This window comes from Nematolebias whitei, chromosome 17, assembly GCF_014905685.2.
Source record: "Nematolebias whitei isolate Nwh7 chromosome 17, NemWhi1, whole genome shotgun sequence".
Taxonomy (NCBI): Eukaryota; Metazoa; Chordata; class Actinopteri; order Cyprinodontiformes; family Rivulidae; genus Nematolebias; species Nematolebias whitei.
The window spans coordinates 1,437,634-1,455,472 of record NC_056514.1 but is presented as its reverse complement, the minus strand read 5'-3'; the positions used below and the strand labels follow the sequence as shown (position 1 = coordinate 1,455,472).

Genomic DNA, 17,839 nt, shown 5'->3' with positions numbered 1-17,839 from the left:
GGTCTTGGGCTCTGGTCCCCCCTTTCTCGTCTGCCTCTGGTCTTGGGGGTCGGGTATCTGCTGCTTCACAGTTACTAATAAATGTTCTATTAGAGAAGCCTTATACACTTATGCATGCTCACAACCACGCACAAATAGAAGCAGGGATGCTTATGTAGGCTTTATATGTAGATATATAGATATGTATGTGAGTGTATATTCATGTGTATGTATGTATGTATGTATGTATATAGGCGTAGGTATGGGTATATATATTTATGGAAACTTACTGCAAAGCCATGAATATTTTAAGTTCTTTATACATATGTATTTTGTTGCTGTGTTTTGTCATGTTCTTTGCAGGTGAACAGACAGTGGCCGGGTGTTTTGACGTGTGCTCTCTTTGTGTATATTTCTTATATTTTGGAGTCTTACTTTGTCTTTTCTTTCTTTCTATTCTATTAAAAAAAATAATTAAAAAAAATAAATAAATAAAAAATTAAAAAAAAAAATTTAAAAAAAAACCTACACTAGATTGTCACTATAATAAATATTTCATAATAATGGTGTGGAGAGGATGGCTGTAAGGGGAGAAGGGAGGCCATCAAGGAAAAGAAAGAAAAAAAACAAATAAAGTCCAGTTGTTTTTGTATTGAACGCTTTTTGAATTAAAAGATGTAGTTATTCCCTTGGGAACAAACCGACTTTATGTTACAGGTGGTAAACTCAGCTTACAAACTCCTTAGTTGACACTAATATAATGTAATGAAAACTGTCACTGTGTTAACTTCACTGCCAATAAGAACTCATTTCCCACGAAACGCACAGATCGTCTTAATGAGAGCTTGTGTTTCATATTGATCTCGAAGTGAAAACACCTGCCAAGACTTCAACTTTTCATCAGCGAGGAGTTTACTCCCAGGATTTTCCCATGGAGATAACAGTTTTAAAAGAATCCTTTGTTTTAAATGACGTTATCTTTCAGGAGATGAACAGCGACACCTGTTGGATGAACATTGCATTTTTTTTTTCCACAGCTTCAGGACTGAATGTTTGTTATTGAAAATGTCTGTGCCCAAAGTAACATCTCTTTAAGACAATCATGTTTATTTTTCTCCTTTTAAAACAAGTGTAACTTTAAAAAGGCAGACAGAGAAAATGGACTGTAGATTTTATAAAACATAACACAAGGTTCATGAACCATCCCACTTCTGAGGGGAGGTCCTAAGTCAATCTGTAACACACAGATAGACACTTCACTTCTTCATCTTCGTACACTACTTCATCCACTTCACCACTCTTTCTACATCAACGAACTTTGAGCAAACTTCAGAGAATAACTTCCTCCCAGTGAGATGTCCTGGGAAGGAAGAGGACCAGAAGCAGAACCTGGTATTAACCTGAGATTTGAACCAGAACTCCTCGCCGCAGAGTGGTAAATCCCTGCTGACTTCCATATGGACCCTCGTCCCTCCAAAATGACAGGTGAACTGTGAGGAAGACAACAGCCTCTCAGTCACCAGAACATCTGGACTGGTACCATTCTTAAGCAGCTGTTGGACCATTCTGACCATCTCATTCTGGTAGGACAAGAGACCTTCAATGCCTTTCTGGTGATCATACATCAATTATATTGCTTCCTATACACCACAGTTAATTAAGACACAATTTTAACTACACCACAAACAGAACCAGTCCAAAAATCGGCCTTTTATAAAAAGTTACACTGAATTTAATAATCAAGTAACCTTTGACACAAAGTAAGTTATTAATTTGTGTATTCATTTTTATGAATAATCTTCAGCTATATACATCACATTATTGTTTTTGTAATAAAATACATAAAAATCAACTACATTTGTGATTATTTTGACATATCTGTGTGTATTAACTGATTTGATGCCCTTTAAACAGGAGAAAGAATTCACGTTTCAGTTACATTTAATTTGAGGGTTAGAGACTAATTTTTCTTTTTAAAGAGGTGGTGCCCACACAACAAGGTTATTTACATAATAAATGCATATCATATGAGCTTAACTCATAACTAATAATTTACAATATATATCAAATCACAAATCCCTCTACATAATTGGTGCCTGCCATGTTAGGCTCGTTAGAGGAGCATTCTTATACAATGTAGATAGAAAAAGTATTTTCTATGCTGGTTTTTGTTGAATTGTGAGCATAAAACTGTGTTTTAAAGCTGCATTTTTTTCTCATTCTGCTGCGTTTATCTGTCTGCTCGAACCTGCATGTGTGTGTGCATGTGGGCCTCTCCGTGAAGAAGGTGGGGTCACACTTCACACACCGCGTCTGCTTCTACATTTAAAATAAATATTCTGCATGCATTTTATAACCAATTCAGTCCAGCCGGATTAAAATCTATGGTGTAAGGATCTGATCAATCCGGTTTTCAAAATTTTAAGTGAAATAGTTTGGATTTTAAGTCGCAACGAACGGTAAAATCATTGCAGTGGATTCCGTTAGCAATTAGTGTAGCTAACGCTAATGCCCCGTTTAATGACACTTTAAATGGTAAAAAGTCCTAATCTGATTCACTAAGGTGAACCGATAGTCGCGTCTTTATAGTGAAAATGTAACGATGAAAAATCCGTTTTCAAGCCGTCCCAAAAGGCGTTTTTGGATCGGTAATAACAGCTAAACTGAAAAGCTAAGCTAAGCTACAGGTCCACTCTGGCTATTCTCCAGCCCGCACCCTTCGGTCTTCAGTGCTGAATCATCTTAAGGTTCCTAAGACCCGGTTTAAAACTCGGGGTGTCCTGTCCTTTCAGGCCGTAGCCCCCCGGCTGTGGAATGCCCTGCCCCTGTCTCTCCGTGTGAACGTCTCTGTTGATTCTTTTAAAACGCAGCTTAAGACATTTTTATTTCGACAAGCTTTTAGTTAAATGTTTTACTGTTTTTAACCAGCTGTTTTTACTGTTTTTATTAATGAGTTGTTATTATTTTTGTTTTATTTTAAGCTTTTATTTCTTTATTGTTGTACAGCACTTTGTGATTGTATCTATGATAAGTGCTATATAAATAAAGTTTACTTACTTACTTACTAAAGTAACGCTTCGTTCGTCCAGATTTTGTGAAAAGACTTTCACGTCATGCTGAAAAACTGATCGCTTGTTAAAGCTTCGTTTTGCCGCGAAAAGAAGTTGGAAATTCGTTTAGTGACTTTAACAATGCTTGTGTAAACACCACAGGCTAATTCTGGCTCCAAAACCAAACGTCCACCATTTTGAAGAGAGCTTGACCTGGAAAGAGAAACGTCAAAGCTCCACCTCTTCCTTTAAAAGTACACCCGTCCTTCCAAACAGCGCTACGGTACGTAGTGGTCAAAGAAAGTATTACACAAAAAATTAATATTTTTAAACTATAGGAAGCTTTAACTTATAAAAAAATATATTTTTTTTTCTTGTCCAAAGAAACTTAATTAATTTTAACTGAAATACTCAGTTTAACTAATCACTCTAAATAATTTGTCATACATTGGAAATGTTTTAAAATTTTGAGAGCTGATTAAACTAAAGTAATATTTGTTGATATTAAATTTTAATTATTAATTTAGCTTTAATTTTAAAGTGAAGTAACCAAGCTCCTTCCAAGAATTAAACACTTTTTTTAAACAACTTTTCATAAATACAATTTTAAATTAACCAACACCTCAGAAGTAAACACAATTTTTAAGTTAAAACCTAAATTTAATTTTGTTTTGCTTAAATGAGTAAATAAATAAAGTCACAAAAATGGCTTTCAGCTCTAAAGAAGATGACACTATCTCTTTGTTTTCTGATTCAACCAAATTAGACAACAACCTACACTTAAGTTCCCAGCTTGAAAAACAAAATACTCTGAAACATCAATATGACTCCAGGCTGTCCAATGAATAACTCTTACAAAACAAATTATCTTATGCTGAATCAAAGTTGAAGCTTCTCAATCAAGAATATCTGAGAATGCAAAGATATTATGATGATTTACAACAGAAGTTGATTGACACACAACCTCAACTTTCTAATGAAATCAAAACTAAAACTGAGATGCTTACAACTCTACAGAAATCGTTTTATAACAATGAGTTTATCCTTGAACAAAATAATATCTGCCTTACTCATTTACAACTTAAAGATGAAAAAAAAAATCAAATTTTTACAGGACCAACTGTCTGAAGCAAAGAATCCATCCAAACTGAAGTTACGACGTTCAACGGATGTTCAATGCTTACTTGGTTATAACAATTACTCCAACATGGAAGAAGATTTAAACTTTAAAATACTTTTCATCCAGAATCTCAATGAATCATTTACCAACTTACTTGGTATCTCTGCTGACCCACAAATCTTCACCATCCTTCAGCTAAGAGAATTAGCCTGTAGGGCTTTTCAAAAGCTGAACCAATTTAAGCCAGTGGAACCAAAAAATGTTTTCACTGTGAACACAATACCCTCAACTTTGGGACTTAACAGGGCAAGTGTGGACACTGACTCAACCAGAGCAAAAGCTGCACCCATCTTTCCCAAAGCTGACAAGAACCCATCTTATTTCCAGCTTAAGGCACCTTATCAAAGGAAAGGTCCTGGTAAATACCAAGGTTCTTGGAAACCTCTTCAGGGGAGTAAACATTCTCCTAATCAGACCCACACCTTTCAGGATCGTCACTCTTGACCTGGAATAAAACCACCTTTAGTACGTCAGAAACGATCTGAAAAGTACAAAGGATCACCCAAGACAAAAATAGGTAAGTCTACCAGCTTGACTCCTAGAGAACTTGAGATAATTAAACGTTTCCTTCATGAAAAACGCCAAGACAATGACACCAAAGGTGCTGACTTTCAGTCAGTGACCTCTCTGGCCAACCAACCGTTGGACCAACGAGATGCAGATTTAGAACTTCAACCTGCCACCGCAGATTGTAACTATTTATGACATTGTTCTTCCTCCAGAACAACAGACTGACTATTCACACACCCTGAATGCAATCTCAAACGTTCTAATGAACCCCGAGGATCTCTATTTTGAGAACAATTACTCTGAGTTCCCAGAGGAACCTCCAAATTACCAATTTTTGTGTAACCTTACCGAACGAGGGCCCGCAAGAAAGTTTACTTTTCACTAACGCTGGAACAAGTTCTCACTCATGACGCACTCCTTGACACAGCAGCAGATGTCACCCTGATGTCAGTCACCCTGTTCAAGAAACTGCAGTCAGCAGCGAAACACGCTAACACAAAGAATGGTTCTTAAGCCGTGCCTCCTTGGTATCACACCGTTGTGATGATTTCTAGGCAGGAGACCCATTTGGAGCAGGCAGGCAGGCAAGACTCAAAGAATATAAATCAATAATTTATTATTTACAAAATAAAGATGGCTGACGGGGCAGCAAACTTACATAAATCATGGGGCAGGACACAAGGAGCAGGACACGAGGAGCATAACAGGCATCACAGTGAGACACAATGACCAGACAATGAGGGACGCAGGCAAACGTTGGTTACGTACTGTAACCCCAGATTCTATGAATATAGGCGTAGCCCTTTAAGGCTGTCGCTGATGGGTTTATCCCGTTATGCGCAAGCATCATACTGAAAAAATTAGTCCACGCCCACCTGCTGTGTGGGCCCCACCCAATCCGTATAAATTACATTAAGAGCGGGTAATCTGCTCCCAAATAGCTTATTCTTTTTCTTCAGCTATTCAGGAGCCAGTGAGGCCCGACGCTTAAAGGGCTACGCCTATATTCATAGAATCTGGGGTTACAGTACGTAACCAACGTTCTATGTCATATAGGCTTCGCCCTTTAAGGCTGTCGCTGATGGGTTAAGGGCGAAGCGGATGTGGTCCTCGCCTCACTGGGTCCATTCGAACACAGTAAGAAGCGGAAGCTTACCCAAAAAACGTCTTGTCACTCAGCTCCCCATGTGCATAACTACGCATCGCGTAATTGTGTGCCATGCACAGACGCATGTTGTGTAACTATGCGTTCTGACAAAGCGTGAACGCCCCGGAAAAAACTTTCAACGGGGAGAAGATGTTGAAAAGAGGAGGGGGGGGGGCATGAAGCAACTGGTTCATGATTGAACAGTATAAACAGATTAATATCAATGAACTGATTATTGAACAAATGAACTGATTGGTAACAATAGTCATGAACTGATTAGTGACAATAGAACCAAAATCACAGACACAACTTGTGGCTGATAACAACATCTCACACTGTGAAGCATGCAGACAGATGTGAGTTTAAACAGAGTTCCATGAAGAAAACGACAGTATTCATTCTGTAAGAGCACTAAGGACAGAATGTGTCATGGAACGAGCCGTTACATCACGTAGGTAAAAGCGAATAAATGAGCAGGGTGTTGACCATGCAGCCGCAGTGCAAATGTCCTGCATTGACATACCATTATGCAGAGCAGTCGAAGATGCGATACCCCTGGTTGAGTGTGCTTTGAGGTTGACAGGAGGCTCTACATCTGATGCTCTGTAGGCTTCAGAAATGGCCTCACACAGCCAGTGTGACAAGCGCTGGGTGGATAACGGGCGACCTGCAGATGCATCTCTATAATGCACAAACAATTGTTGAGTTTGACGCATCGCAGCTGTACGCGCTATGTAACACGACAACGCCCGCACCGGACAGAGAAGATGAAAAGATGCTTCTTCTTCTGATCTGTGGGGGGGAGGGAAGAATCCCTCCAACGATATCTGTCTTGATTTAAAAGAGCTCGTGATGTTTTTAGGCATAAAGGCTGGGTTTGGTCTTAAATCAGCTGAACTACCGTCAGCCTGGATTCTGAGACATGACGGAGCGGCAGAGAGGGCAGATAAATCACTTACCCTCTTAGCAGATGTTAAAGCCAGCAGCAGGGCTGTTTTAAGAGACAAGAATTTAAGTGAAACCTGATCCATAGGCTCAAATGGAGCTTGATCAGGGCTCGCAGGACCAGTGTTAAATCCCACTGTGGAACGAGTGGGCGTGAAACCGGCCTATGTCTTTGTACACCTTTTAGAAACCGCTTCATTAGCGGGTGATTAAAAGCTGTTCTGTCTCCGAACCCTTCGTGGCAGGAAGAGATGGCTGCAGCGTACGTTTTAATCGTGCTGAATGCCAACTTCCTATCCATCAGCTGTTGAAGAAAAGACAGCACGCCGCCTAATGGACATGAGGTGGCCTCTAAACCTTTCTCTGTACACCAGCGCTGAAAGGCCGTCCACTTTGATGTGTACAGGGCTGTGGTAGATGCAGCGCGTGAATCTTGAATTGTGCGCACTACCTCCTGAGGGAGACCCATCCTCTCTAAGCGGGACCGCTCAGCGGCCAGACCCACAGGTGCTGGCCTATTTCCGGGTAACTCCTGATCGCTCTTCCTGCTTGAAGGAGAGCATCTTCCCTCCATGGCAGTTTCCACGGACGACCCGACAACAGACGTTGCAGGACTGGGAACCATGGTGCGTTCACGCGCTCGGGAGCTACCAGGAGAGCTGTCAATCCTTCCTCCTGAACTCGGTTCAGGAACCGTAAAATCAGAGGAGGTGGGGGGAACGCGTACAGAAGCGTTTTGGGCCACGGGCTGTGAGCAAATGCATCCACCCCCAGCAGTGGATCGTCTCGTGGGCTCAGGGAAAACCATAATTGGCACTGAGCGTTCTCTCGCGTCGCAAACAGGTCCACGGCTGCTTTGCCAAACTTCTGCCACGTCTGAAACATCAGGTCTGGATGGAGGGTCCAGTCCGCGTGACGCGGGCCGCCTCTGGACATCACATCTGCTCCTCTGTTCAGAACGCCGGGTATGTAGACCGCTCTGATGGAAAGCAGATTTTGGTGAGCCCAACACAGTAGCTTCCGCGCAATGTGTAACATCTGGGCTGAACGCACACCCCCCTGGCGGTTTATGTACGCAGCAGTCACCATGTTGTCTGTGTGAATCAACACGTGTTGATTCTGTAGCACGGGAGCAAAATGCTGAATCACGTTCAGCACTGTGCGACACTCCAAAGCATTGATGTGGGCTGATGTGTGGTGGGGCCACAGCGCCCCTACTGCTTGAGATAAGCATGTCCCCCCCCAGCCTGACAACGACGCGTCCATGAAGACTGACACGTGTGACGAGGGTTTGCTGACTGGGACTCCCTCTGACAGAACCAGGGTGTTTCCCCAGTGTCGGAGGTCTGCTCTCACGGAGGGAGGGACAGTGATCATCCGTCTTTTGTGTTTTACTGGATCCACACGCAGACGCGCAAACCACCTCTGGAGGCGTCTCATGCGTAACAAACCCAGCGGGACCACTGTGTGAGCTGATGACATCATTCCCAACAGCTTCATGACGGAGACAGCTGTTACCACTTTGCCAGGTCTTACGTGGCATAGTTGGCTTTTTAGAGTGTCGATTCTTGTTTGTGATAAGCGAGCCGTCATGGTAATTGAATTTAATTCCACTCCCAGATAAACAATTGTCTGGGCCGGGAAAATCGAGCTTTTCTTCCAATTTATGGCGAAGCCCAGATTTAACAGGTGTGATGCCAACACCTGAGCCTGTATCAGCGCTTCCTGTCTGGAGTGTGACAGGAGCAGCAGGTCGTCCAGGTAAAACAAAACTCTCATCCCTGCTCTGTGCAGCGGATGCAGGGCTGTCTCCACACACTTTGAGAACGTACGAGGCGTGAGGGAATACCTGAAAGGCAGCCTGTTGTACTGGTACTTCATCCCCTGAAAGGCGAAACGCAGAAATTTTCTGTGTTTTGGGATGATCGGTATGTGAAAATAGGCATCTTTTAGATAGATGGAAACAAACCAGTCGTTTTTCTGGATGTTGTCCAACAGCTGTCTGTTCGTCAACATGTGAAACGGTCTGTTCATGATCGCTTTGTTGAAAGCTGACAGATCCAGAATCGGTCTCATCCCTCCAGTCCTTTTGGGGACCAGGAAGTAGCGTGAGTAAAACCCTGTGTTTTCCTCTTCGTTGGGAACTCTTGAGATTACACCTTTTATCAGAAGCTCCTGAACTTCTGCATTTAAGGCTTAGATTTGGTCTGGTGATGACAGGACCGTCTCTATAACTCCTCCGAACGGAGGGAGTCGGGTTGCAAATTGCAGCGTGTAACCCTTGCATAACACTCTGTCCATCCATCTGTCCAGCGAACAGGTTTTTTGCCACTCTGCGTAACGTTCGTGGAGTGGACGTGCGTTTAAATGATGTGCCATGTTTTGAACGGATGTCATCCAATCCTCCGCCTTGACCACCGTCATGCGTCGCGGAAATGTTTTCCGCGTGACCCAAGGCGAGGCTTCCTCGAAAGGGCTGTTCTGCGCGCGCCCGTGCGCTGTGTCTGGATCGCGGACCAACCTTCATGTCTGGGCGGGGCGGTGTGTGCTGAAGCGAAGCGTGTGCCAGCTGATGACGTCGTGAGGCTGCACGTTTAACGTCGCTGTGCGAACGTTGAGAGGCGGAGGGCGTGACTTCATCAACGCCGTGCTGTCGAAGTGAAGGTTGTGAGCCTCGCGGGAGCGCACGTTTTCTCTGGAGGGACACGCGCCGCTCTCGCTGAGGGCGGGGCCCGTCATTGGATTCATTCAGCTGTCCCACGCTTATGCCGCCGTGAGCTGCTGATCACTGAGACACGGTGGATGACGGCCGCTCGCGTTTGCTCAGGAGAGGCGTGTGTTGTTTTCGCTGAGAGCGGGGACCTCCACCGGACCCGGCCTGCGGTCCCACATTTATACCGATGTGAGCCGGTGAGCGCCGGGCAGCTGTGCGTGCATCATCAACACAGCGCCGTTTGGATGGAGGCTGCTTGCCTCGCTCGGGTGCACGTTTAACACCGCTTGGGTGGTGATCGTGCGGTTCTGATTGACAACAAGTTATTTCGCTTACCGTGGTGTCACGTGAGCGTCTGGGCATGTGATGTAGCGACGTTGGGTTTAAAAAAACCTTTATTTAAGGACACCGGCTCTTTATGTGTGGAGGATGTGTGTGCAGCGGCTGTGAGCTCATCCGAACTTACAGACTGGCTAAAAACAGGCACTTTGATCTTTGAAAAATCATTTATTTCAATTCCTGTGTCATTTATACACACATCCTCCGCAGACCGTCATTTCTTAAATCTTCTCCCCCGTGAGCTCTGCGGTTTGTTTGCCCTGAGCGCCGTCTGCAGGCGATCTCTGGGGAAACGCTGAAGTGCAGGCTGCCGGAATGAGGAGGGGTGGTCTCTGGCGGGCGGGGCTGGTGGTGGAGCTGGACGAGACGAAGCTGCTGCTGCCGTGGAGCGTCGATGTTTCTGCCTCTGCTCTCGACGGTCTCTCCAGCGGGCTGGGGGACGGGATGAGCCGCGCGGCTTGATGAGATGGCGCACAGCTTCCGACATCTCCTCCAACTGCTTCGAATTCGCCAGCATGGTCTTCAAGCTGCTTCCGAACAGCGCGTCCGATGAGATGGGGCCCTCCATCAGGTCTTTGTACAGCTTTTCCGGCAGCAAGGGAGAGTGACGAAGCCAGGTGGAACGTTGGATTACCGTCATCCACGCTGCAATCCTCGACAGGCAAACCGTGGAAGCGGCGCACATGTTGAGGATGGCGTCTGCCGATTTACACAGGGAGCTCTTTGTCTCCTCCGGCAGGTCTGAGGCCTCCAGCCTTTTCGACATGCTAAATGCTAACAGCGCCACGTTGTTGTTAGCCGTGGCCACCTGAAAAGCACACTGGTGGGCTCTGTTGGAGAGCGCGGTCACCGCCTGGTCGTGTTTCCCCGGAGGGACGGGACGCTTCTCCAGCCTGGACAGCTTCGCTCCGAAGGCTTCCGCGAGGCTTGGCTCAAGGGGGGGTACCGAGGGATAGCTCCGCTCGGTGAACCCCTCCACTCTGGTGATGGGGGCGTAAGTGGAGACGGGCGCCCTTAACCTACCAGGACCGGCTGCGGCCTCGTTCCAGTACGATGTCACCGCTGGAAAACGAGGCCAAATGGGATCAGGACGGCGAGCCGGCGTGGAGCCAAACCTTCCCGCAAGATCATCCGATCTGAGCGGGGGGGGGGGGGTGAGGGGACGGAGAGCCCCTTTACGCTAGCAGCTTCCCGGATAATGGCGGGCAGCTCCGAGAGGAGCGCGCCCACGGCAGGGAGCGGTGTGGTCGCTGAAGCGGGAAACCCCGGGGGAGACGAGCATCCGCTCGGCCTCCCTCTTTCCAACACTGCGCTCCCCGGGAGGGAACGAGCATCGGGGCTGCTGCTAGCGTCACCGGTCCCAGAGGAATCATCCGATTCACTCCGAGAGCCGGCGTCGAAGAAATCCATGGCGTCGTCCAGCGAACAGTCTCCCGCCACGGACAGACAGTCCTCGATGGTAGCCTTAAACAAGGCTGCTCTCCTCTGCCTTTCCTCCGGTGGAAGCTCGTCACAGAGGCGGCAGGAGGAAGCGCGGGCGACGTGGCGGGGACCCAGGCATCCCTCACAGGTGTCGTGCCGGTCGAAGCTAAGCAAGTAACCGGTCTTGCAGGAGGGACACAAGCGGATCGTGCTGGAGCTGGACATCTCGATGAAAGGTCAGTTGTTTTATTGTACTAGCTTGCTGAAGAAAAATGGGAGCAGATTACCCGCTCTTAATGTAATTTATACGGATCGGGTGGGGCCCACACAGCAGGTGGGCGTGGACTAATTTTTTCAGTATGATGCTTGCGCATAACGGGATAAACCCATCAGCGACAGCCTTAAAGGGCGAAGCCTATATGACATAGAACAGACTTAAATACACACACACTAACAAGACTAACACAGAACACCTGTGAAACATCACAGTTGCAGACATCAGAGGGGGAACAGACAAATCTGGAACACTAGAGGGAGACAGAGACCAGGGAAAGCACAACTCCTAACAACCATACACGTCTAATAACACAACTGTATCCTTTGTGACTCAGATACAGTTTAAGATTGGTAACATAACAGTCATCCAGTTTATGTGTCTGATTTAGAAACAATTCCACTATTGGTGGGACAAGATTTGTTGACACGTTTTCAGCCTTTGATCGATTTTAAGAATCTCAAGTTTGGGCCCAGGTGCGTCAACCCCAGCCCATCTTTGCTGAACCAGAACTGTACTCACAGTGCTTGGCACTGGATATGTCTGGAAGGTCAACCATCTCCCCACCCAAAGACAAACATCAGGTGACTGAGAACACACCTCCCACAGAGGTAGTGTCAGTTACACCTGCACAACCACTAGAGCTGCAAAGAGCTCATATGATTGTCACTACAGTGCCTCTCCATACTAACAAATCCAACACTAAAAGGGATCTCTATGATGCTGTGACTCATAGTCCATCTATTCTCAAAGAGGCCAGATGCCACTCACAGGTGTCAGGACAAAACAAACAGTTTAACGATCTCACAGACTCGTTAACTAACAACAGTACCACTAGTGGTAACACACAGTCTTTTGACCCCTCCTGGCCACCTGATTTTATCCCAAACCCACCCACCCAAGTGGTACAAACGCTCGCACATCTATGTGCTACAGCCTGCTAATCTGATCTTTCACAACCAACTGCTAACACAATCTCAGTTGGACCCACAATGTCTTATAAAGACATCATTAAGCTTCAATCTCTGGATCCAGCCATCAAACGGATGATTCGCTACCTAAATGATCCAGGTCATGTCACTCCCTCCTCGGAGGAACTTGATTCAATCCCTGAACTTCGTTCATTCCTTAAGGTAAAACCTTTCCTGAAAATGTTCAAGGGCATGTTAGTATTTGCTCCTGAGCCAACAACTTCACCTTCGTTCGTGGTGCCTCATGACCACAGGGGGGTGATGATAGCACATGCCCATGAAACCCCATCTTCAAAACACAATAGTGCGAAAACAACACTCAAAGCGTTTAAGACAGGTTTCTTACTGGCCAGGAATGTGCAAAGATGTAAACCACTACATCAGAGAATGCATGATCTGTTGCCACCTCCCACCTGCAAGAGCTCTACATCAATCTACTGGCATTTCTTCATCTAAGATGATGAATGGTCGACACATGACACTTCCTATATACACATACTACAAACCTGGGGAAAATACCAAACACTAGTACATGAAAGATCGGAATAAACAACCGAGAAATACATTCACCTTTAACCAAAAGCATCTTAACAAGACGACTAAACAACTCAAAACATACAATGACCGAAAAGCCTCCCATGAAAAGCTTCAAGTGGGGGAAGAAAAAGGTCCAATACACTTCCACATCACCCACTAGACAGAAAGCTTCCAAAGCTGGAATGCTCACCCACAACATCCTTCCAGGGTGGACAAGAATACATCTAATAACAGACCAACTGTCTCCAGTTGTGTACTCAAACTAGATCAAGCCATACAAGGCTCAAACTAAACAACTGTAGTGAACTAGGCCTCGGACCTCAACCTGTCTCTGAAGACCTTCATGGGACAGGAACTGTTATTTCATTGATTTGAATCCAGAAATACAAATTAGCTCATCAAGAGACTGTTTAATTGTATCCTGAATAATCAATTGAAAGAACACTCTTCTTTTTTCATTATCATTACTATTTTAGAATATCTTAATAATCAAAGTGTGCTTAGTTCATACCATTTCTAAATGTTGAAGTGAACCACTCATTTTCAATCAACTGTGAAACAGTATTAATGATTTTTAAACCTCATTAGAATTAGAAATCATTTTAAATGTCTATTTACAAAGTAATTATGCATTTTGATCTTCTGTCTGAATGAGAAGTAGTGATGTCGGTCAAAAGTCAGAGACAGTCAGAAAACGAGTTATTAGAACGAAGTGTCTTGTTGTTAAACCTAGCAGACGGTAAATAACTTCAACTGGCATCTGCGTTTGTCTCACTTCGCCATAACATTTCTCTGTCTGTACTAATTGTTCCTAAACATTTCTGCAGCCTCTCTTGACTTTTAATAACCCTCTGACATCACTGAAACACCCCCCTGTTGGTTGTTTCAACCAATCAGGAAGTACCAAGTGACCGGAAGTGAGGACTCTTTAAAAGTCCACACTTCCTGGAACTAGTCAGTCTTTGACCGGAGTCTTCCTAGAGTCTTTCATGGAGTCTTCTTGAGTCTTCTGAGTCTTCAGTCTTCTTCAGTCTTTGACTGAAGTCTTCCTGAGAGTTCCTAAGGAACTTTCAGATTTAATCAATAGCTTATGGATTTGACCGTGAGACGAGGGTCAGGCCATCCCAGCCGGAGTTACAGCGCCTCGCTGTGAACTCACCCAGGCGTAACGCCTTACAACTTCTAAGGAAGCTTATTCTGTTGTACGGAGTAAATCGTCACGACTTCTGACAATGACCAGCCGCTTTAACCGAAGACGCTGGAAAGGTAGCATTGAAATGGACCCTGTACCGGAGCTGATTCATCTTCTGCAAAGGTAACGAGTCGTCACGCACCGAGTGTACCGGGGGTTTGAGCTGGTGTTGGAAGAAGCGTGCTAATTCTGGTCAACAACATACATCTTCCTCCATCCATCTACTTTTAAACTTCTCCATTCCTTCCTTTAAACTTTTTTATTTTGCCAGTAATCCAGATGCCTTCAGAAATGTTCTGTTGTCTTGTTAGTAAAGCGGGCCAAGTTTTTATTAATCAGAACCAGATCAGCAAATCAATGTGTACATGTTTTGATGTTAAATTTTGATTCTGTTAAATAAATGACCGCATTTATTCTGATAGGTCAAAGAAAAATGGCGTCTCATGTCACTGATTAAACAATGAACACAGTTATCTTGGTCACAAGGCATTAATTTAACTCTAAAAAGAAAGAATCCGTTGTATTTAAATAATTAATATTCTTTGTGCTTGAACTAGCTTTAAGAATAATTAATTAGTGGTGAAGCTGACACCTGCATTCATTACACAACTGTAGTGGACTAGGCCTATGTCAAAACTGACCAGATGGACAGAAACTGTCATTTCATTGATTTGAATCCAGAAATACAGTTTAGACCCATCCTGAGACTTTCTTTCTTGAATTAATCAAGTGGAAAAAGACAATTCTCTATGATCATTACTATTTTACAAATGTTTTGATAATCAAATTGTGTTAGTTCAAACAATGTTTACATGTTGAAGTGAACTACTCATTTTTATTTACTTAAACAGTAGTAATGATTTTTATTCCTCAATTCAAAGTGAAATCAAGTTAGAGTACATTACAGAGTAATGATTCAATTTCTTGATCGTCTGCTTTGAAAGTGAGCAAGTTTGTAAGTGTGTTAGAGTTCAGGTTTCGGTCAACTAAGAAGTTTACTGAAAAGAAATGTCATGTTTAACTTTCACAGCAGATACTAGGAGTAGAGACGCCACTAAGACTGGTTTTCTCCAACAATCTTTCTATCTGTTCTTAAACAATCTTAATCTCTATCCTTGACTTTCCATAACACCTTACATCACAAACCACACCTCTGTTCTGGTCCATCCACGAATCAGAAAGCTCTCAAATGAACCGGAAGTATAGCCCGTTTAAATGAGGCAACTTCCCAGTTCAACGGAGGAGTTCTAGAGTTGAGAGGAGTTTTGAGTTTCAGTGGAGTTCAAGAGTTGTGGAATCCAGAGTGCAGGGAGTTTGGGAGTCCGTGAATGCAACCGCAGGCATTCATGGATGCTGCTAAACCAAACAAGCTGAACCAGAGACGATTTTGGGAATTATAACTTCTGTTTGGATAACCTCACACGACTCCCAAGGTTTTTAGCTGCACGGAGACGCTGAAAGAGTCAAAAGAAGAGCTCTACACCGACGCTGAAGCTATCGTCTGCAAGGTAAAAGTTCTATTTCGACCAAGCGTACCGTTGGCCAAGCTGATTTCAATGGAGCGTGCTGTTCTGGTTAAAACAAACAAATTCCCTCACACATCTCTCTCAGATAAACTTCATCTTTCCATCTTAAACTCTCCTTCTGCTAGAAAATCAATCACCGCCGTGTGAATTGATGTCTGCTGTTCTGCTGAAAAGTGAAAACAATCGCCGTATTGTTCTCACTTCCTATAAAGCTAATTATGTCGTGGTTTTCATATCCTGCCAAATTAATGTAAATGTTTGATGTTAAACTTTGATTCTGTAAAATAAATGACCGCATTCATTTTGATGGGTCAAAGAAAAATGACGTCTCACGTTACTTTCTGTTAAATTCAATGCACGCATGTTACACAGTCCAGAAAGATGAGTGAACCCGTTTAATGTATGAATATATCTCAGTATATGTCATACTACATATTGGTGGCCCGTCACGTGCTCATAAATGGACTGTGTATCGGTGTAATAATTGATTTTACGTGTTGGCATGAAGAAAAAGTGCAGAGAATCAGCTGTGCTGAAACGCCTCTGAAGCTGCGCTTGGAGAAAACGCTGCATGTTTACGCTGTGTTGAGCTAGTGATGTTTTGAAGCTGAAATTCAGTCATTGAGTCTTTTTAAAGCTGAAATTGTACGTCTGTTATGTGTAACATAAGCTGGCTTTGAGCTGTTAAAACGCTTTATTCTGTTTAAACTGGTCCAAACGGACTGTTGGTTCTGTTGGTTCCGGCTCGGTTCTGAGAAAGATCGAACGAGTTGTTTAAATAGCTAGAAAGACGTTTTTGAGACCGGGGCGCCGACTCCGTGCTACTGGGAGCTTATTCGTTACATCTTTTAACAGAAAAAAGTGCATTTTGACAGTTTAAAAGACAAAAAGTTGACGGACTTGTTCAGATAAATCTAACATGCTAGTTGGGAAAGACGTTCTGTGATTGGTTGAAAAAGACCGTGTGTAACGTTTTGATTGGCTGACAGACGTGTCAGTAGTGACTAACTCTGACATGTCAGGTCGTGCTGCTCTGTCATTGAACGATCCAGTCACGTGACCCGGAAATGAAAACTCGTTTTTCATAGGGAATAAAATCTGCTTTTTAAAGCTGAAAAGCGCTTAAAAGCTGTATTCTGATACGCTGCTTAAGTTCTTAAAAGCATAATTGTTGAAATTTCGCCACGTTAGAGTTTAAAATCCGTCATTAAATGATGTTTTTGAACAACGCTAGCGATGCTAATTTTAAGCTAACAGCTAACGACCGGATGAGTGACGTGTCACGTCACTTCCTCCATGTCGGAAATGAGCTCGGTTGCAACCGTAGCGTTTGCTGTGCTTAAAATCACTAATTAAAACTTGCCATATGTCCCTAAAACTCATGTTTCATGCAAAAAAGTCGTGCTTGTTGAAAGAACGCCACATTTACGCTTCAATCCGTTCAGAAATGTTGATTTTAACCGAGTTTAGCCGAAGCTAACTTTAAGCTAAGCGGCTAACAACAGGATGTCAACCGAACGTCACAGGAAGTCGTCATAGACTCCTGCTGGTAGGAAGCTAAACACTGCCCCCTCCTGGAGAAACTTGAGATCACAGTTTCACTTCAGTTTTAGGTATTTTAGTGAAATTAAACGTTTTTTTTTTCTGTAAGGCATTTTTGAGTTAATAAACGTTCCTCAAAGCTGAATAATCACTGTTATCTTGCATTTAAAAAGTAATTAAGGTATTTATGCGAGACAGGCATTTACCAGGACATTTTCATTCACTGAATTTCTCAAACAAGGAGGTACAAAATGAAAAATTAGAAACTTTTTAAAAGATACGGTTCAAATATTCACAGAGTTGAAAAGTTTACTCATTTGCTAAAAGATAATGCACGTTTAATTGCAAAATCACTAAGTAAGAGTAAACTTATCAGGAAAAAGAAACTTTTCTGTTTAAGTTACCACCTAAAAATAAATCTTCCTATTTAATTTTAAATAGAGGATGAGACAGGAGAACAGGAATAACAGTTTTTCTGAAGAAAGACTGATTAATCCTGACACATCATCAAT

General features: G+C 43.6%; 1 long non-coding RNA gene across 1 annotated transcript; it reads right to left on the bottom strand.

The window, feature by feature from the left end:
• Positions 1 to 369: 369 nt before the first annotated feature.
• On the bottom strand, positions 370 to 16,800 carry LOC119424029. Its single transcript, XR_005187488.1, has 3 exons — positions 16,723 to 16,800; positions 12,641 to 12,643; positions 370 to 380 (listed from the first exon to the last, which is right to left on the bottom strand). It is a non-coding gene; the product is annotated as an uncharacterized LOC119424029 (long non-coding RNA).
• Positions 16,801 to 17,839: the final 1,039 nt, after the last annotated feature.